This window comes from Acipenser ruthenus, chromosome 5 (genome assembly GCF_902713425.1).
Source record: "Acipenser ruthenus chromosome 5, fAciRut3.2 maternal haplotype, whole genome shotgun sequence".
In the NCBI taxonomy this organism is placed as follows: Eukaryota; Metazoa; Chordata; class Actinopteri; order Acipenseriformes; family Acipenseridae; genus Acipenser; species Acipenser ruthenus.
Genome location: NC_081193.1, coordinates 49,004,147 through 49,026,650, shown reverse-complemented (window position 1 = coordinate 49,026,650; position 22,504 = coordinate 49,004,147). Strand labels below are relative to the sequence as shown.

The 22,504-nt window shown below is 36.8% G+C and overlaps 1 pseudogene; it reads left to right on the top strand.

The window, feature by feature from the left end:
* The window catches only part of LOC117403151 (usherin-like), a 72,023-nt pseudogene that overhangs the window by 22,771 nt on the left and 26,748 nt on the right, over positions 1–22,504 (top strand).

Here is a 22,504-nt window from a genome sequence, read left to right as displayed (position 1 = left end):
GGAGTTGGTTCCAGACCCTCACAATTCTCTGTGTAAAAAAGTGCCTCCTATTTTTTGTTCTGAATGCCCCTTTATCTAATCTCCATTTATGACCCCTGGTCCTTTTTTCTTTTTTCAAGTCAAAGAAGTCCCCCGGGTTGACATTGTCTATACCTTTTAAGATTTTGAATGTTTGAATCAGATCGCCGCGTAGTCTTCTTTGTTCAAGACTGAATAGATTCAATTCTTTTAGCCTGTCTGCATACGATGTGCCTTTTAAACCTGGGATGATTCTGGTTGCTCTTCTTTGCACTCTTTCTAGAGCAGCAATATCCTTTTTGTAACGAGGTGACCAGAACTGAACACAATATTCTAGGTGAGGTCTTACTAATGCATTGTAGAGTTTTAACATTACTTCCCTTGATTTAAATTCAACACTTCTCACAATATATCCGAGCATCTTGTTAGCCTTTTTTATAGCTTCCCCACATTGTCTAGATGAAGACATTTCTGAGTCAACATAAACTCCTAGGTCTTTTTCATAGTTCCCTTCTTCAATTTCACTATCTCCCATATGATATTTATAATGCACATTTTTATTGCCTGCTTCAATACTTTACACTTTTCTCTATTAAATTTCATTTGCCATGTGTCTGCCCAATTCTGAATGCTGTCTAGATCATTTTGAATGACCTTTGCTGCTTCAACAGTGTTTGCCACTCCTATTTTTGTGTCATCTGCTTACTATACCAGAATCTAAATCATTAATGTAGATTAGGAATAGCAGAGGACCTAATACTGATCCCTGTGGTACTCCACTGGTTACCTCACTCCATTTTGAGGTTTCTCCTCTAATCAGTACTTTCTGTTTTCTACCTGTTAACCATTCCCTAATCCATGTGCATGCATTTCCTTGAATCGCTACTGCGTTCAGTTTGAGAATTAATCTTTTATGCGGGACTTTGCAGTTATCCATTCTCAATGTTGCAGCCTCAAAAAAGTCAAGTTAGTTAGTTAGACACGATCTCCCTTTCCTAAAACCATGCTGGCTGTCTCCCAGGATATTGTTACCATATAGGTAATTTTCCATTTTGGATCTTATTATAGTTTCCATAAGTTTACATATAATAGAAGTCAGGCTTACTGGTCTGCAGTTACCAGGTTCGGTTTTGTCTCCCTTTTTGTGGATCGGTATTACGTTTGCTATTTTCCAGTCTGTCGGTACAACCCCTGTGCCAAGAGACTGTTGCATGATCTTGGTTAGCGGTTTGTAAATATCTTGTTTCATTTCTTTGAGTACTATTGGGAGGATCTCATCTGGCCTGGGGGATTTGTTTATTTTAAGAGCTCCTAGTCCCTTTAACACTTCTGCCTCTGTTATGCTAAAGTTATTTAAAATTGGATAGGAACAGGTCGACATGTGGGGCATGTTGTCTGTGTCCTCCTAATGGCATTGGAAACAATATGGAATTGAAAGAGAAATAAAATGCACTGACTTTGTATAGAATAATGAAAGTCTCAAACATACAGTAACTGAGGTACTTCTCTTTTCATCTTTGTGTCCAACTTCTAGCAAAATCACACAAAAAATGTGTGTGTGTCTGTATGTGTGTGTGTGAGAGAGACACTATATTCAGAGTTAAAACTGGGAATACTGCTAGTTTATTCTAATGCAGGCTGCTATCATTTATTCTCAAATGATAGCAGCCTGCATTATGTTTAAGCTGACCTTTCACCCAACGATTTTGTTCTTGTGGCCCCTTGGTTTGATTGGAGTGTCTAATGAAACTGTCGAGAGCACTTCAAGCCCTCTTGCTGCCCTCTCTTGAGTGTATGTGTGCAAAGCAGCAGTTCTTGAGAAGGTAATCAGGCTTGGGTTCAGAAAATATTTCCTTTTACAGTGCCACTGTAGCAAGGTGCAGAGCACTTCCAAAAACTGACAATTGAACTTTGTGAGTGCAGAACCTATTTCAAAGGACTGAATCCGGGCTAAATAGGATGCAACACTTCAGAATGAATTTACATCAGCCTGACTCATCTTTAGATCTTTTGTGGGCTCAAAATGATCTTCAGATTTGTCAATTCTTCATAAAAGTATGAGATTTAAGTGTGCACAAGGCACTCTCCTGTTGCCTTATTATGAAAGGAAATATTGTCAGACTATTTATTTCTTTAGCATTTTACCATTTTCACCTTAAGGCAACAGTTTAGAAGATACTGTACATAATAGTAATAGGCAATAACAAAGTCTTTAAAGCCCTAGAAGATTGGTAAAAATGTAATAAAAATCTTATTATAAATGTTATACAATTCTGATTATGGTATATTGTTCTCATTTTGTGGGATTCTCTTTTTTTCTTGTCCTTTCTTGTGCCCTTCTAGTCCAACTTTCTGTTGGCATTTACTTCCAACCACTAATAGAAATGTGTGTTGTTTTTTTTTTTTTCAGCTTCCTTTTTCCTTCAGATTTCAAATTACATCAGTATCTCACTACATTAACAAAATATCTGTGCATCATTTTTATAATCAGAATAGCATTCTGAAATACAAATGTATTATTTTGACAAAAATGTCACATTCCTGATGTTTGTGTTTTAAAATGACACACTACTATTGACATTCTTAGCAAAAGTACTGTACAAAGCTGCAAATGAAGAATGCAATAATTGGAAATGTCACTTTTGGTTACTAAAAAGCAGGTGTCAACAATAATGACCAATCAGGCTCCTCCTTAATCTTTTCTGAATTTATTATGAACTGTCAACCTGCTCATGCTGGAAACTACTGACCGAGCATGAAAGGGTAGAAACTTAGCTTAACCGGATTTAGCACACTCTTAATTGCTGGCTCCTGATCATTTCAGGAACAAATTTCAACATACTTATAAAAACAGGACTGGATGCAGGATAATTGATTTCTCAATATTTAATTCTGGGATTGCAGAATCCAAACCAGGATTATATTTGAATTATGAAATCTGTCAGTAGCTCAAGGCTGAAATGCATATAATATCAAACCACACGAAAACAGCTACATTTTAAAATTGTATTTTACTAAACATTAAAAATGAATCTATACTTTCACTTTTTTAGGGTTACCATATGACTCCATGTACACGTGACAGTTTGGAACCGTTCAGTCTTTTCAACTCGCATCACAATGCATTCTGGTACGTTTTACATGTCTTGGGTCCTTTCACAGCAGATCTACACTTACCAGAATGCATTGGGGTGTGACTTGAACTGTCCTTGTGTACATGGAGTCATATGGTAACCCTATTTTCATTTAAAAAATGACTGAAAGTATATGTATCTATTTTCTCAATTGGAAGCTAAACATGTGAGGGCTAACTTCAACTAAGAGTTATTTTTTAGTTGGTCAGTAGTCCCAATTTCATTGGAAAACAATATCAAACAGCTTTTCTGAGACAAAGTTGTGTAACCTGTATTTGTGTGTATGTGTCTGTATGCAGACAATACATTATTTAAATATGAAAAACTATATCAGACTATCCAAATTGCAAAATCACTGCTGCTGAAATATTTAAATATTTAATATTTAAACATATTAAATTTAGTTTGATTCCCCAGTGTCCATGGCATGTAACTCTGCCCACCTGTTTTTGTTTATGCATATAAATGAGTCGTTTTCTTTCATTTAGAACGGCACACTGTCAGCATTCTCTGTATGCTTTTACACACTTGTTAATACTACACATTACTACTTAAGTGGATGCCAGACCTCAAACCTTGAATGTAACATATAGGCCAACAACAGATTATACACGGGTGTCAATAAGACAACAACAAACACACATTTTTTTTTTTTTTATTTGAGTGCCTGTTTAATGCCAAAAATAAATAAATAAATAAATAAACAACCTGGTTGTCCTTTTTTTTATCATTTTACATGATATATGCATTTCTGTAATTTTCCATTCCTTAACAGGTGCATCGCACAAGTTTCTTCCTAAATGGTTTAAAGGAAGACAACACTGCTTTTGACACCAAGTTACTAGCAGGTCCTGTCATGGATGTAACAACTAATTGGGCAAAATTCAAATGGTGAGGTGTTTCTTGTGTTAACCTATTGGAGGAAATAGGAATAAGAGTACTTTTAAAGAGGTTTTTATTGGTAATCCTACAGTACATGCATCAAATGACATACATGTCAATAGTATGTACAGATACCCCCATTTTGTAAATTTACTTTCTACTGTGTACCTTTTATGTGATTTTTAATGAATTTATCATGTTCAATTAGTTCACACACAATGTTGTACCTCATCATTTGAGCAAACCAGTTTTGACCACTTGAATTGGAAAGACCCCCATATTGTATTTCAATGTATGTAAAAAAAAAAATGCTCAGACTAGTTCAGCTCATGGGCCATCCCTCACTATTTTTGTACTGAATTGATCAATTTGATACATAAAATAGAAGTTCAAGAAGTTATGAAGTCCAAGAGTATGTGAAGCATTTGGAATTGGAAAGCTTTCATGTCTGTCTTTGTCTCCCCCCCCCCCCCCCCCCCAATTAGGGTTGCCATGGCGAATATGTGTTACTGGGAATAGATATAAAATGTATGAAAAATAGCAACTTTTTCCAGCTTTATATAAGAAAAAGGCAGAAGACATATTTATTCTTACAATAAAGTTTCAGCCTACATAATCATATTAACATGTACAAAAGAGACCGTTCCAATAGCAGCTTCTCTGAATTTCTCTGTTTTGATGTCAGGCAATCCCAAATGATGGTTAAAAAAAGCTTAGCAGTAGTCATGGGAACAACTTCTCAGAGTGAATTAATTACCATCATTGTTGCTCCTTTATGATATGATAAGTGAAAATCCTGAGATTTATTGCTTAATGAAAGTGACACATCTATAAAGAGCCTCTGCTGAGCCATTTAAGCGACGTTAATATATATTTCAGCTCTTATACTTGAATGTGTTGAAGCTGTTAGATCTTTACTGGACTCGGAAATACAAACAATTTTCATCCTTGGCATACTAAGACGCTCTATCCTGCCCTGAAAAAGCATGTCTACCCCTGAGATCACCACATGTGCAGTCCAGAGCTTGAACATCTACCCTGCTGGATTTGCTGGTGGCAGATATTGTACTAGCCAAGGCTTTAAAACTCCCTTATTGTGCTCAAGATCATTTTGTTCCTTGCTTATGCATATTTTTTTCAAGCACCACAAAAGAAGGTGTACACTACTTCTTTCTCATTAAAATTCATGTGGAAAAGGATAATTTCCATGATCTGGCCAAAGGGTCTCACTCTGGAAACCCATTTGAATGTGAAAGTAAAAGTGTACCAGCAGTCCAGACTAGGTTTACAAACCCATAGAACAGTTCTGGGGAAAAAAAAATCTCTGATTAAGGTAAATTAAAAAAAAAAGAGTAAATAATAAAAGAAGTGCATTACAAAGGTGAGGGGACCGGTGATCATGCTGTATGTTTATTTGGGGGGTGTAGGGTGTCTCTTTTGATTTGTCTCTTTTGTCTCTTTTGAGACCTGCTAATTTATTATAAGTCACACAAATTAAAACTAGTTTATTGTACTATAGACCCATGGCATATGCTCTATGCACAGAATGACATCTATACATGGGATAGAATTTTCACAAATCTTCAACGGTGATTGGTTGGTAAGAGAAAATAGATTTTAAAGCCTTGGTTAACATTAACTAGAAATTAACTAGCCAATTTCTGTTAGCAAATTAAATGTTTATTCATTGAATAGTTGTCATTATTTTTCAGGTTTGGATCAGTTTATTGGAAGAACGCAAGAATTTCGCTTTTATTACACAACCCCATGCAAGAGGTAAAGGAAACTTAATTCTACAAAATAATAATAATAAAAAAAATAGAACTTATAATAACACAATGCAAAGTCACATTAAACATGCAGTGGTGTGAACTTCAGTTTGTATCTTAGACAGCACCTTACAGGTATACTGTTTTTTATAATAAATAATTCAAAGCAAATTTAACAGTATAGCAAATCTTGGTGTGACATAATTTTCATCTATATATGTTATATATTAATATAATTGATTCTGTGTGTGATTTACCTTTTAAATTACAATACATATATGGCGTGGAATGAAACATTTTAGGGTTATTAACTGCTCTTTCAAATATAAACTTATATAAACATTTCCTACAAAAGTTATGGCATCAAAACATTGAGGGGTTTCTTTAAAACAGCCTGTATTGTAGGTATCATATGAGTACTTGTCAAAATACAATTTTCAACAAATCATTTACTGTATGGAATAACAATTGGTTTACATTGGAAGCTGTCAGTGGAAAAAGCTGCATTTTTAAAAGTAAGGCAGATAAAAGATATATTGTTCATCTTGAGGTGGCATTATTTAAAAAAAAAAAAAAAAAAAAAAAAAAAATTCCACTAGATTCCATTGCATACAATCCACATGTTTCCATTCTGGTTTAATTTCAAAGTTATATGCACTGTTAGGATCTCTTTATACTGTGGTACTTTTTACCCATTAGCATGGTTCTGCCATGGATGCCATGGATTACTTATCTGTCTGGTAAATCCAACCTCGTGCCATTTAAATGACCCAAGCCAAAGGCGAGGGCATTTAACATAACGTGAAGGGCCTTACCAGACAGTAAAGCCCTTGTGTGAGTGTTCTGTGGCTATTGGAAAATGGATAAGTTTTAAAAAAAAAACAACATTTCATGTTTTTCTGTTTGTTTTTGTTGTGATTTTATGCAATGTGTCGTGTCTTAGAACGCCTTAAGTGTGTGGTTATATCATGTCAACCCACCCCCTGTCGTGCCTCAATGCTTCATCGTGCTGTGTGCTCAGTAAATTGTTCACAGTGTGATCATAAGGTTTATTCAAAGCCTCCTGGAAGCAGCAACGTTTACATGACCACCCTTTCATCTGTTCTTGTAAGATGGCATGCTTATGTTTGCGTGACTTTACAGGTAAGTATATTTTTTATAATAACCATCTCTTCTGTACCCCCCAGGTTGTTTGGATCTCAGACTGACCACTGGACCACCCCAGGAACCACACAGACAGATAAATAAAATGGTTGTTCTTTATTATGTCAAACAACAAAAATAAAAAAAAAAAACACGGTTGTCAATAAGAACAGTTATAGCCCCTAAAATAACAATGGTTTTCCCAGTGATGCTATAATTTAATATCCACACAGTATAGCATCACCTGACCTTCAATGATATAGTATCACCTGACCTTCAATGGCTGCAGAGTGTCTCATTCCTCAAAGGACAAAAAACAAAGTGGTCTTCACCATAATATGCTGGCACTTTAATTTGTCCACAAAAGTCCAACTGGCTCCTTGCCAATAATTTGCATCCAGATCCCACGCCCACCTCCAGAGGGTGTTTCCTCCCTCCCTCCGTGACGTTGATCCTGGAGAAACAATGAGAACAATCTGTCCTTAATACTCACTCTCCCCTCCCTGTCTCATTCTCTTAGGGGGCTAATTCACACACCCGCATTCGGCCCCTCCCTATAAGCGTATTAATATTCCGATCCAGCCACTGATAGTTAACTAGTAGGTGAGAGCCTCGCTTATCGGGGTGTCTGCAGGTCATACAGCAGTCTGTCTTCTCTGCAGTCCTTCCTCTAGAATGGAGGGAGAGAGACAAAACTACATCGCGTCAGCACTCCTAATACAATAAAGATACTGTTGGACTGGAAGATATACTTATTCCATTCACAGTCCCTATGTATTGGAGTTGTGTAACAGTTAACAATAACTAGAACACTAGCATCCATCAAACAGGACGCTTGCATAAATAACACAAGTTATACTCGCAGTCCGTTGTGAAACAGTATTCTAATAGTCTCAACAATGCAAAGAGTACTTAACTTTCTTTTCTGAGTCTGCATTTAGTTGTGCCGGGGTGCTGATGACTTGCACCTGACTACAATTAAGGTCCCAATCACTTGTGACCGTGCCCGTGATAAAATAATTAAAAGGATAAAACACACATAAAACTCCTTATTGGGGTCTCCCTCTGGGTATAAAAATAAATAAAATGCACAGTGTAAAAAACACAATAAATAGTGCAACTGAAACAGTATACAATAAAACCACCAGTGAATAAAACAATTAAAACTTTGGTCATTTGTGTCATCTCTGGATTGAATCGTTGGCCCAAATGTTTATTAGAGCAAATCTTTCTTCATCGCTCAAAGAGTGTCAACCCATATCCTGAGGTTGTGTCGCTGCTGACCCAGGTCGAGTTAGGGTTGACTCGGGTACGTGATTTCAGTTGCATTGGCATGGTACAGTAAATGTGTATCTGTTTAGCATGTAAAAACTATGAGCACTTTGTGACATTTGTAGTATAAGTGCTGACCAGTTAGCAAACCACAGAATAAGATAGCAAGGAATGTGTAAAGCAGTTCCTTACAGAATAAAGATGCTTTAGGAGTCAGCAGTGCATTGACTGTTACTGTGCATATAATAGATCATTCAATGCAGTATTTCATGCATATTTTCCTGTATTAATTTCCATAGTTCATTTGCAGGTTTTCTATGCTATTCTATAGTTTCTCAGCCCACAGCCTGAAGCTGTACAAATTCAATGGAAAAAGAGCAGCAGCTCAGAGTGGGTTGACTGGCAGTACCTTGCAAAAAATTGCAGTATCGTTGGAATGGAAAATAATGGACCTTTGGAAAAGCCAGACTCTGTGAACTGTCTTCAACTTCCAAGGTATTTTTATGTTCATTTCATGTTTCATGCTTATCCTATAAGCAATCCATTATACATTGCGTAAAATGCAATATAAATTTAGTGCGTACAGAACTTTAAATATTAAATACAACAATAAAAGTATGATAACAGTTTTACATATATGATATTTATTTATTATAGTACCAAAGAACATAATTTTTCCTGTTTGAGCTATGGTTTTTAAATGTTCTAACATACCAATTTAAATTTAGGTAACAGTTACACTCTTGACTTCCTATTCCTATTGCATTAAGTACCAATTTAATACCTGCCTAGACAGCAGTTCAGTTGTACAACGTTTGTCGTCTGACGTAAAAATTTACCTTTAAGTCCTGCTCTCTAACCAATGGGAAAAGTTTTAATCTGCCCCTCTATGGGACTATTTAAAAACCGTCTAATGTGTACTTAGGCATTAATGAGTATAATTAATATATATGTCACTGTTTATAGCTATATAACACTGTATTATGTTCACAAGAAGATTGTTAAAGATAGGTACAGTATGTGAGAGAAAGTGTTTTTAAAAATACTATACATTTTTTCTTTTTATATTGTGTATTTTATGCAAAACGCCTGTATAAAAATATACTGTAGAGTGGTTCGTTTTCAGTTTAAATATTCTTCTCTTACCTTGTTTTAGCAGTGTTCCATACTCCTGTGGTAATGTGACTTTAGTGCCCTGGATACAGCGATTTTTATAACATGTCGACTCTGCATGAGTTTGTCAAAGCTACACATGTTTGGATACATCTGAAAGGCCAGTATCATACCACCCAGGCATCAGTGAACTTCAGACACGGATATTATGGAGTGGATGAAATTACCATTAGTGGAAGGTAAAACGTTGTTTGAAACTTGTAACAGTATTTAAGTATATTCTATTTCAGTTGTTCATTCTTCAGTAACAGATTGTATTCTTCTTGGTTTTGCTAAATTGTTGTATATCTTTTTAGTGGAATAATTTAATATTTAAGATTACTTATATAAACTTATTACAGAAGCATATGCAAATGTACTTGTAGGATAATGTACATTACAAACTGTCCAGATGTAAAGTAGACAAAAATAAGCTCCTAATGTGTTCTGCTTCTTTGGTTTCCTGGGCCCTTTTTGGTGTTTTTAATTTTCCTCCTTTGATACAGACTTGAGCTTTTTTTAACCTTTTTTTATCTAATCATTAAACAACTGGATTAGTTGCAGGTATATGTTAATTTGCCATTGCGCATTTACTGTACCTAAAATGGAATTGTTTAATTGGAAAGAGTGCAAGTGAGAAATAGGTTAAGGTACAGTAAATACTCTTCAGGTTAAGATTTTTGAAAAGGGAAAAGTGTAAACAAGGTGTTTAATTTCTGAGCTTTAAGGCAACAATGCCAGTTTAAAATCTGTTGTGTTAGCAGTTTAAGCATACATACAGGCAGCTGGTGTACATGTAAAGTCTGCCTTTGAGATATACAATCTAGTTGTCAAGCCCCGTCTCACGCTATTAGTGTCAGTTTTATGGTTTATGTTAATAAACCAAAACTGTACTGACAAGCCTTTGTATTCACTGACTTTTTAGCTACTATCAAAGAGTAGACATTTAAATAATGAGTAATTCCCAACACAAAAAAATGTGCATTTCAATGAATATTTAAAAAGTGACCTGGAATTCTATATTATGTAAAAACCAGGCCTGTCAGCTTGGAGCCCTACATTATAGCTCCAACTTGATATTTAATTTGGCATTTATAAATGTTGAATGGAGCCACCATCTAATGTTTCAAAACTCGTTCCTTTCAGAGACTCCATTATCCTTATCAGGCAGAACATTACCTTCTGACAAATAATAGGAGGATGTTCCACAAGTAGTTTGTTGAGTCTGTGTTCTAATGGTCGCTGGTGTTTGCAGGTGTAACTGTCATGGCCACGCTGCTTATTGTGACACAAGCCTCAACCCATATCGATGCTCCTGCCTCGCGGAGAGCCACACTGAGGGAGTTAATGTAAGTCCCCAAGGGGAAAGTCAATTATTCATTAGTTGCATGCTATTAATGACGTAAAAGTTCTGTAATGAACAAGATCTAAAAATAGGTCTTACCGAAATTTAGTAATGGTAACTTACACTAATTTCCCAATGGCAAGCTGAAGGAAGGTAAAAAAGTCAAGTAAAAAAAAAAAGAATTTGTGGGCTTCTACCATTACATCTGTCCACCTGCAAAGGTGTCTTTAAAAAAAAATATGAATAGATACAATTAAATCTTTTCGAAAAAAAAAGTGCTGTTTAATGACAAAGAGACCATTCTAAGAATGCTCAATACATAATTAATGTTGTAAAACATATATTTTTATTATTGTTCTGCAGTAAAAAGTGATGTTTGTGCTGTATATTGTACTGTATATGTTTGTACTCTGTTACTCTGACTCATAGTTCAAGAGTTGAAGATTAAATCTATATTAGACATAACAGAGGTTCATATTAAAAAGACTTCCCACGTCCTGGAATATCGAATTGTTAGCCTCTAAATCAGTGATCTTCACTATTTTTCAAGCAAGGGCCTCTTCACCAAAAAAATCATTGAGATGAGGGCCGCACCAGTTTTACAATAAACTCTATTCTTATACAAACAACCATTTAAAAAGTGAATAAATGCAAAACATAGTTTAAAAACTGGAAGAGCGGAAGTGTGCCTATTGCTCCTTGACTTTCTCAATGCAGTACTTGTAATCAGTCATTGCAATCCTAGTGAGGCAGTCCAATTGCTCATTGGTCAGTTTGTTTCTGTTTCCTTTTCACAACATTCATTGTTGAAAAGGTGGACTCGCAGGTGTATGTGCTGATAAAAAATGACAGCACTTTTTGCACATATTGTTTCAGAGTTGGGTATCGTAAATCAGGGACCATGTTCCAGAAATGATAAACACCGGCTTTGAGCTCAGACTTCATGATGTCATCCATCTGAATTTCCACTGTTTCACTCTCCGCTTTTGCTTGATCTGCTCCAAGGTCTGTTAGGATTGTGTCTTACAAATGCATTGAAGGGGTTCTCAGTTAAATTAAAAAGCTCCTTGTACACAGCGTCATCTTTAAATCTAGACTCAAATTCCTGTTGTAATTCTTTCAAGATATGTACAAATGATGTGTGCTGGTAATGATTTAAAAGATCTGGATTGTCTGAGGTGACTGACTTCAGTTTTGGAAAGTGAACAAAGCAATTACTGCACAAAACAGGAATGAACAACATTGTGATCTTGCACTGGAATGCTGTAACAACACGCAGCATGTCACTTGTTTTTGTTTTCCCTGTAATTGGGGGTTTAGTGCATTCAAGTGGCTTGTGATGTCAGTCAGAAATGACAGCTTTATTATCCAGCCTGGATCTTCCAATCTTTCTCCCCTTTCCCCTTGCTTTCAAGAAATTCATGAATCAGAGGGAGAAGACCCAGAAATCTTTCAAGAACCCTGCAACGAGACAACCATCTCACTTCACTGTGCATCACTAAGTCGCCATACGCTGTTTCGTACTCTGAAACCAAAACCCCAAATTGCCTGTGATTTCAATGCTGTTGAAACAATGAAATTGACCACCTTTACAACCAGCTGCATGACTGCTTGCATTTCACCATTTTTCTATTTGCTCACGAGTGCTTCCTGGTGAATTATGCAGTGAAACGTAATGAATTTTGGAATGCCATCTCGCTTTCGCATCAGACCAAGCAATCCATTTTCTTTCCCCCTCATGTTTGGTGCACCGTCTGTACACACAGATATTAGCCTCTTCCACTCCAGGTTATTTTCAGTAAAAGAAGTGCAGAAAAAACATCTGAACCTTTTGTCTGGGTTTTCATGGGTATCAGAAACAACAGTTCCTCACAGAATAATCTTCTTTGGGGAAAGAAATCCACCATCCAATTGCAAGAAGTCACTTATATCTGTACTTTCGTCCAAAGCTAGACTAAAACAAGGTGCTGCTGAAAGATCTGCCAATAACTGTTGCCGGATGTCTTTTCCGATTTCCTCCACCCTTCCCATTACTGTTGTGTCAGACAGTTGTAATCCTTTAATTTGCTTTAAAATCGCATTCTTGTTGTTGAAACTGGTGTAAAGGATTCCTGCAGAATCGAGAAGGTTTTTTTACGGCGTGCTAAAATCCATGCAATTTCAAAAGATGTCTCTGTCAAGCACTCTGCAACTGAACTAGATTTTTTAATTATTTTCTGTTGACTTTTGAAGGAAACAACAAGTTGTTCAATTTTATTTTATCTAAGGTTACTGCCAGGTGGGTATTTTTGACTGAATCCTGCATGCACTGTTGTAAGAGGTCTTTCTAAATTGCTGTGTTTAAAAGCTGAACAGGCTTGCTGACAAATTAAAAAAACTGGCTTCATAGAACTTTCATTAAGCACAAAGAAAAACTCATCAGTCCACTTCTTGAAATCTTTGGTTTTCATGTACCTTCGTTTTCCAGTTCCAGAATCGCTTGCGGCCTCATGGTTACTGCTACGTCCAGCCCCCTCTTGTTTGGCACTTAATGAATCGTTTTCTTTTGTTTCATTTGCTTCTGTTTCTTTGTTATTTTCTGATTGTCTTTTTAACGGAATTAAAAAAACAACGCATTCTTCCTTGAGTAACTTGCTCCACAAAATATACATAAAAAATCTCCACAAACCGCTATGCATTGGTGACGTAGTAATAGAAGCACCTATTTTTTTTTTTTTACCTCATTTTGAAATATGCGCATGCGTCAGTGTTTTGTTACATTTTATGTGATTACTGTCTTACACTATTCATTTATCACTGCCGTCATCAAAACAGTATAAAGAGAAATTATAACATAAAAATAACTTAAGTGAACATAGTAAAATAATTTGTAAGATGAGTCCGGGAGCTGCCTAGGGTTTACAGCGGCCACCGTACAATGAACAGTGCTCTAAATTCACTAAATGCACACAAAATGCACCACTATCTTATTTAATTATTTTAAACAAACGCCTTCAGAAGTGGCTTCAGTTATTTCCATTGAAACCAATACATTATGCAGTGATCTAAATGTCGTCATATTAGAATAAAAATGTGTCAACACCCTTATATCAAACATGAATCAGACAAGCTGTAACTGTAACAAACAATAGTTAAATTCCTATCTGGTAAATGTGTTTTTTACCTTAAACTATGTTTGTTCTTTTTCTTTTTCTTTTGGGCATTTGATACAATGTGTTGGGTACTGTGGCAGAGTGTCCCGCCCCTATTTATTATTATTTGTATTTTTGTTTGCGGCGCGGATAAAAGCGCAGCTTCTTTTGTTATTGTTTTTTATATTTATAATTTAAAAAACCCCTTGAGGATGCATGATTGATCAGATACTGATTATTTAACTAGCTGGCAGTCATGCATCCTTACGAAACGCATGCAGTAGTATAAGAACCTGCAGCTGTCCGTGCTGCAGGGTTGGGGTGTACAGAGAGGAGGTACCGGGAGATAGAATATAAAAACAATTGCTAAAACGTGCTGGATTAGCCAGCACAACACTTACTTGTTTGTCTGTTTATTCGTTTGGCCCTCGTGCCCTTTTGTTTCTGTTTTGTTGTTTGTTTAAATCTTTCATTTTGTTTTGTTAAATCAGCTGAACGCCGTTGCATTCAGCTTCACCCGCCCATCCATTGTTTTGATTCAGTTACTTCCTGGTCCGTGACGTCACCACACCTCACCACTGCAAGCCATCCTGTCACAGGTACGTATTGTGGAACATGATTTGTAATATTTTACTTTATTTCAACATTGTATACTGATTTACACATTTAATCAATTTAAAAAACAACATTGCCAGTGTCAAATGATCATATCCTCTGCCATCAGATTAATTCTCCTTTCACTTTGTTGAGTTCTGATGAAGGAATAGATATTGTAAGGTCTGATGATCCTGACATATTCTTAAATAAACTCACTCCTGAGAGCAACCCAGTGCTTTGTTTACCAGACAAAACATTGTGAAATGTTGCTCAGTCAAACTCAAATTGTTATAAATGCTTAATAAGTTATTGGTATCAATAAACTGAAATAGACAAGCGTGGTCACAAACAGAACAATATATTATGTACCACTATTGTGTACTTTAGTTTACACCTTGTAAAAAAAGATGTATAGTTTGTGTACAAACCATTATCAATTACCACTTTCTAAAGGTGTTCTTGATTTAAGTCCTGTTAAATGGTATGGTAATTCTGTGTTAAGTAAAATAAAATATTGGTTTATGATCTGCCTTGCTTTGCTGTTGCTATGCTCAAGCTCACCAGGGTAAAGTATGATAGGTAGGTATTACTGGTAGGGATATAGTTACAGATTTTTTCACAGATATGTAGGTTAGAGCAGATTTTCAGCTTGCTGTCTTCATACATTCTATGTGTTTTTTTTACTCTGACACAGAGAGTGGCTTCTTTGACTCAAATATGTTTTATGAGAATATTTACAACTCATGTCATACGGTGAGGAAACAATTTTGTATATGTCTTTGTAACAGGGGTATTCTGTTACTGTGTAGATATCTGCTCACAGACGACAGAGAAACAGAGGGTTTGAAGTTGAAACGCCACTCAGACGTCTAAGTTTTATTACAAATCACAGGCAGTTGCAGTGATTAATGGCTGCCACTAGAGTACCAGCAATGGTAGCCCTAGTGCGGAAGGATAGATACAACAATGTACATGAATATCAAAATACAAAACAAAACACAGTGGGGAAAAAAACAGCTACAAAACAAAAGGTGGCCAAGGAGTCTGTGGTCATTGTACATGCTAGTATAAATGACATAAGGAACAGAAAATCTGAGATTCTGAAAGAGGATTTTAAATGCTTAACAAGACACCTGAAAAAGTTAGGATGCAGAATTATTCTCTGAGGTCTACTACCTGCTGTTGGTGGTGGGGATGAAGTATTCAGTAGAATTAGGGCCTTAAATACTTGGCTGGCTGGTTGGTGTGTGCAAGAAGGGCTGGGATTTCTAAACAACTGGGATTGCTTTTTGGAAAATAAATATACAGTATATTATTGGAAAGATGGACTGCACCTAAATAGATCAGGGGCAAGCAGGCTAGCTGATAACATCAAACATCACCTAGCAAGGTATTTAAACTAGCAACTAGGGAGGGGAGGGAATATAAAGAGCCATGTAAAATTCAGGTTAAAGTATCCTGCCATTCCCGCTACCTGCTGAGTAAACACAGAGGTGTGTGCTACAGTAACCTTCGTCAAATTCTTATTACCCCTGCTCAATCACATGCTCTTGAATGGACCAATTTACGCATAGGTTTATTTAATGTCAGGTCTCTGTCTAATAATGCTCCGTTAATTTAGTGATTTTGTTTAGGATTACAACATTGATATACTCAAACACATGGCTTGGACCGAATGACAATGTTTCCCTGATTGAGGTTTCTCCACCTAACTATTCTTTTTTCCATAAAGCTCGCTCTACTGGGCAGGGAGGTGGGCTTGCTACTGTTTTCCGTAGTGAACTTAGAATCAAACAGGAAATTGTTGAAGCTTATTTATCATTTGACGTTTTAACCTTGACCTGTTCATACTGTAATTATTTATCGACCACCTAAGTCAAACCCGCTATTTCTGACTGAATTTGGGGATCGACTATCTATATTGACAGTCAAATATGATATGATTCTTTTATTGGGTGATTTTAACCTTTATGTTGACATTGATTCTGATTGTAACTGCTTTTTTGAGGCTACTGGATTCCTTAGATTATAGCCTGCATGTCAAAGGTCCTACACATAATCGTGGCCATACTTAGATCTTACTTGCTGATAAGCTTTCTGATGTATTGAGCGCATTACCACTCTGAGTCCTTATCAGTAGATGAGCTGGTTAATACCTACAGCACCACCTTGACTGGTATCTTAGATACTGTAGCGCCATCCAAAACTTGGAGAGTCACTTTTAAAAAAAGTTCACCGTGGTTTAATGATGCAACTCGTAAGATGAAATACGAGGGTCGTAAACTAGAACGGAGATGGCGGGACTAAACTGCATGTTCATTACATTGCATGGAAGGGCTACCTGGTTAAATATAAGAAGGCTCTGCCATTGGCTAGATCATCATATTATTCTCATTTAATTGAAACAAAAATAATCCTAGATAAATTAATTAATCCTTCCCCTAATAGTCCTATCCTTGACAATGGCTCCTCTCACAGCTGCAATGACTTCTTACATTTCTTTAAAAATAAAATACTAGACATCAGAAATGAGATTCCACAGACACCTTCTATTAAGGGGGACTCCAGTGGAATTTTACCAACTACACCTATTAACCCTTTGCGCTCCTATGTCGGACCTGGTCCGACATTACAATTTTCCCTTTCCGGTCCAATGTCGGACCCTGTCCGACATCATCAAAAAGACGTAAAAAACTGGTCTCTAGTCGTTTTTTCTCCAGAAAAAGCTGAGAAAACCATTCAATGGCCGAGTGAGATCGATAGGAGCCAAGAGAAGCCGAAAAAAAAGGGTGTATCTCATGAATACAGATAGCCCTGGCACCACATAGATAACACGGACATAAACAAACAAGATAGCTGCTTCTGCATCCAGCGCTATAGTTATAGTAATAAAATAATGACTTGGATCACATTATTGAGGAGTTTTGTGATAAAACGAGTGATCAGGAGATGATTAATCGGTATGCACGACTATGAAGAGGTATGTGAAAAATACAGCGAACAAGAGGTGGGGCGGGGCTGGAAATGCCATACTAGGTGTCCTGTTGATATGCAGTGCCTTTTAAACCAGTTTTACTGTGAAAATAAATACTTTTAAACAGCGCATCTAAAATAAACTGCGCGTGTGAAACTAAATTGGACCTGATGCGCCCGAGACGCACTGAATAAATGGACCGCAAAGGGTTAACCCTTTGCGGTCCATTGTCGGACTGGGTCCGACATTGCAATTATTCCTCACAGGTCCTTTGTCGGACTGGGTCCGACATCATTATAGCAACGCAATAAACGGGTGTTTAGTCGTTTTTTCTCCGGAAAAAGCCGAGAAAACCATTCAATTGCCGAGTGGTAGCGACAGGAGCCGAGACAAGTCGGAAAAAAAAAAAAAAAAAAAAAAAAGGCGTATTTCATGAATAGTCATACATGGTATCAGGTATCAGATAATGGGCGTCCATAATAAACAAGCTGGCTAAGTGCGTCAGCGCACTGAGACTATCATGGACATTTGCAGAGCTTTTTTCAGATGTTATAGTAATAAAATAATGACTTTGATCGCATTATTGAGGAGTTTGGTGATAAAACGAGTGATCTGGAGATGATCGATCGGTATGTACGACTATTATTATTATTTATTTCTTACACAGCTGAACGCTATAGCAAACAAAAGGCTGGGGAGGGGCTGGAGATGCCTAGTGTGTGCTTTGTTGATATGCAGGGCCATTTAAACCCGTTTGACTGTGAAAAAAATACTTTTAAACAGCGCGTATAAAATTAACTGCGCGTGTGAAAATTAATTATTCCTGGCGTGCCTGACGCGCGATTAATAAATGGACCGCAAAGGGTTAAGGCTACTATGGGGGCTTTTTCTTTGATTACTTTGCAGGAACTGACAGAGCTAGTTAAACATATGAGAGCTACTACATGCTCTCTTGATCCGATTCCTACAAAACTATTAAAATATGTTCTTGGTGTTATTAATACCCACATTTAAAAATGTATAAGGGGTTCACTTTCCTCCGGTATAGTTCCCTCAGCATTTAAGGTAGCTTTGGTAAAGCCTTTGTTTAAGAAACACAATTTGGACCCTAAAGTCCTCAATAACTATAGGCCAATCTCCAACCTACAATTCTTAGATAAGGTTCTAGCGAGAGTTGTTGAAATTCAATTACAAAACGTCTAACTTTCATATTCGAAGTTTCAGTCTGGTTTTCGTGCTGCACATAGCACCGAGACAGCCCTTGTCGGAGTTCTGAATGATCTGCTGATAAGCTCTGACTCGGACATTCCATCCATTTTAATTCTTCTAGATCTAAATGCTGCCTTTGATACTGTAGATAATTCCATCCTACTGAATCGTCTTGAAAGCACAGTGGGACTGTCTGTCCTTGTCCTATCCTGGTTCAAATCTTATCTTGCTGATAGGTTTCAGGTCGCCTCTATTGGGGAGGTAAAATCGGCATTATCGGAAGTTGTATATGGTGTTCCACAGGGCTCCATTCTAGGCCCCTTGTTGTTTTCATTATATATGCTACCATTAGGTGATATTATCCACAGACACGGAGTGAACTTCCATTACTATGCTGATGATACCCAGTTATATTTGTCCCTAAAGCCAGGAATTTCTACTTACCTTAAAGACATCAAGCATTGGATGTCACAGAGATTTCTAATGTTGAATTCAGATAAAACAGGTTATGCTTGTGGCTCACAGAACCAACTAAAAGGAAATGTGGGATTACATGAGCTTGACCCTTGCAGTCTCTCAACTAGAAATTAAGAGTTTGGGGGTCATCTTTGATCCTGATCTATCATTTGAGACTTAGGGAAGGTACTAAAGTATATTTTTACCATTTGAGAAATATAGCCAAACTTAGACCAATTATTTCTGTATCTGATGCCGAGAGACTAATGCATACCTTTGTTTCATCTAGAATAGATTATTTTAATGCACATTTTCTGATGTCCCAAAACATGTGGTATCCTGCTTGTAGCTCGTTCAGAATACCGCCACTAGAATTCTGAATAAAACCAAAAAGTGAACATATTACCCCTTTTGGCCTCTTTACACTGGCTCCCTGTGCAGTATAAAATTGATTTTAAGATTTTGCTGTTAACTTACAAGACCCTGAATGGAGTAGCACCTAGTTATTTGCAGTTACTGACCCTGTATCTTCCAAACCACACTTTGAGATCGCAGGATGCGGGGCTGCTGGTTATTCCTAGAGTCAACAAAAGCAACACGGGAGGGAGGGCTTTTTCTTGTCGAGCTCCTAAATTATGGAATGCTCTGCCTTCATTTGTCAGGGAAGTTGGGACCGTTACAGTTTTCAAGTCAAGACTAAAACAAGCTGTTATAAAATGGCTTTCTTAGTGGGGTTTAATGTAACTTTAAAATTGCTGCTTTATTTAAATGGTCTGAGTATGGCAGTTGAATGTGTAACATGTTATACAAATGTATTGTGGTTTGTTCTGCTATGTACTATACAGTGTTTTTCGATACTTTGTTATAAAAAGCACTATATAAATGCAATATATATATATATATACTCCAGGAACCTTCTCCCTATTCAAACTAACTAAATTTAGGAGGGATTAAAATTCCTAAATTAACCCCTACCCTAAACACACTGTGATCCTCCTGGTTCACGCTCCTTGGCAATCCACGGAGGCATTATTCTTCATGCTGGTACACAAGAACAGGAACAAACATCAAACAAAAGAAGAACAAAGAAACTGGCTTTTCAGCCTCTTTTTAAAGGCAGATGACCAGGGTTAATTGATTATCAATTCTTCAATTGACACGTGGCCATCTGCTGCACATTGGGGTTCAATTAGGCAGGCAGGGAGGTCTAACCTTCCAGCCCTGCCATCCGGCACACACTTTTTACAAAATGTTACTCATTTTATTTACAATCAAACCAAAACAGGGGCAGGCCTCAGCCCTGTCACAGTCTTGTTAGGCATTTTTATATTTCTACATTTAAAAATAGATAGTTGACATAGCATTATGTAGAATTATATAAAAAAACCCAATGAATATTTAGCTGAGAGAAGATGTATATACTATATAGGACATTATACACATTTCAGATTGTTTTATTTGTTACCAAACACTGCATTTTAGCATTAAGCCATTCTTATGTATTGCTGCAGAAGTTGCTATTTGATTGCCAACAAATTGTGAAAACAAGAAATACATTCATTGTGCTATTGATTGGTATGTTGGATACTTGCTGTGATCAGTTGTTATCCAGAATACAATTTCCAGTTTTTCTGGCTGCCAAATCAATGTCAACCTGCTATCCAGTATATGATCGAATACCATATTACCCATGTGCTGATCGCACGAAGCACCACGCTGTGTATAATATAGGTCTCTAAGTGGAGCATGGTTCAGAAAAAGGATGAGAATGGGATTTTTCTTTTAGGTTGTAGACTGGGATTCTAAATTAAAACATAAATAAACTTTTGTTCTTCTAAAATGAAGGTGTTGGTCAGCATAATAGTTCCACAATCCTAGATACCCCCAGTAGACTAAGGGCCTGACCAAATCAAAGTTAGCACTTAGCGAAAGCATTCGCAGTACCAAAACACAAGAAAAATTGCAAGCGAAATATCGAGGAACCAAAACAAGCCCTTTTCGCCCTTCAGAAAGTATCGCTTTTTAGATATATTTTCTTTTATTTCTTATCTTTGTAGTAAGCTACAACTCCGGACATATTCACACGTCATCTATGACGTCACCTACCTCTGTTCAAATTATTCATTTTTTAAAGGCACAGTGCTCCATTACATCGAACTTCGATCAAACGCAAGGCTAACAAATGTAAACAAACTAGACTACTAATAAAGAACATATGAATGTTTTAACTTTAAAGATATTAACTTTTAGTTTTAAACATTTGGTTACTTTCGTAAAGTACTTCAACATGTTGGCCTACACAGAAACATTATGAAGCCCAAATTCGCGGCATGTAAGAACAAGCCCACTGTTCCAGTTCAAGGGAGCGCATTTTGGCTATACCGTGTCAGCATGCCAAGCGGTCCCCTTGAAACATATAAATCCGTGTAGATAACAAAATTGCGTAATACCTATGAAGGTAATCTTAGAAGCATCAAGATGAAGTTTTTAAATTTGCTTTGGGTTTTTGACAGAAGAAAAAATAATAATAATAATAGTATACAACTACCCGACTCTTTTTTTTTTTTCCACGGCACTTGATAGCATTTCATTCGACTTCTTATTGTATAATATGTACCGGTACTGATCCTGGCGACAGTGTTACGTTGGTTTTTGGATTTTCTATTCAAGTTTTTTTTAATTTATTTTTTAAATCAGCATTTTAATTTTATAATACTCACACGGAGTTTCTCTGTTTACCATTTTTATTTTTTTAATCTTCGTTCTTGTGCAGTTACTATACAGCCTTGTGCACAACAGGGCTCTGGGTAGCACCGTGCCAGTCGGGTATGAGGATGCTGGCATTGCATGGTGCTGACTCAAGCCAGGGCACAGTATGGATTTTTACAAAAATCATGAAAACAATGTGGCACGCTTTCATAACAGTGACAGAACAATGCAGCACGATGCTGCAGACGTCGTGGAAAAGAGGTAATTGCCAAGTGTGTGTGTGTGTTCTTTCAAACATGTCTGTATTTTTCAATATTTTACACAATAAAAGTAAAAGCAGATAATTGTTATTAAACATATTTTTATTATTATTACTACTAGTCATAGTTGTATGTAATAACATTCATTCACTGATTTTCAAACGAAACAGTAGTGCAGCACAGACTTTTATTTTATTTTATTTCTGCCCTGGCTGTCTTCGCCTGCCTTTTCACATGTTCCCGACTTGTTTCCATCCCTTCAAAATGTCACAAATACCGGCTGGGGATTGGTCAACAGCTGTTTTCATGTTGCTTTCAGCGGTCCCTCCTACTCCTGCGAAACTTCTCTCCTCCCATTTTGCGGATTGGAAATGGCAAGTTTTGGTTTCGTGATAAAGAAAATGCGATATGGAAACTAGCGATATTATCACATAAACACAAGAGCGATCAGGG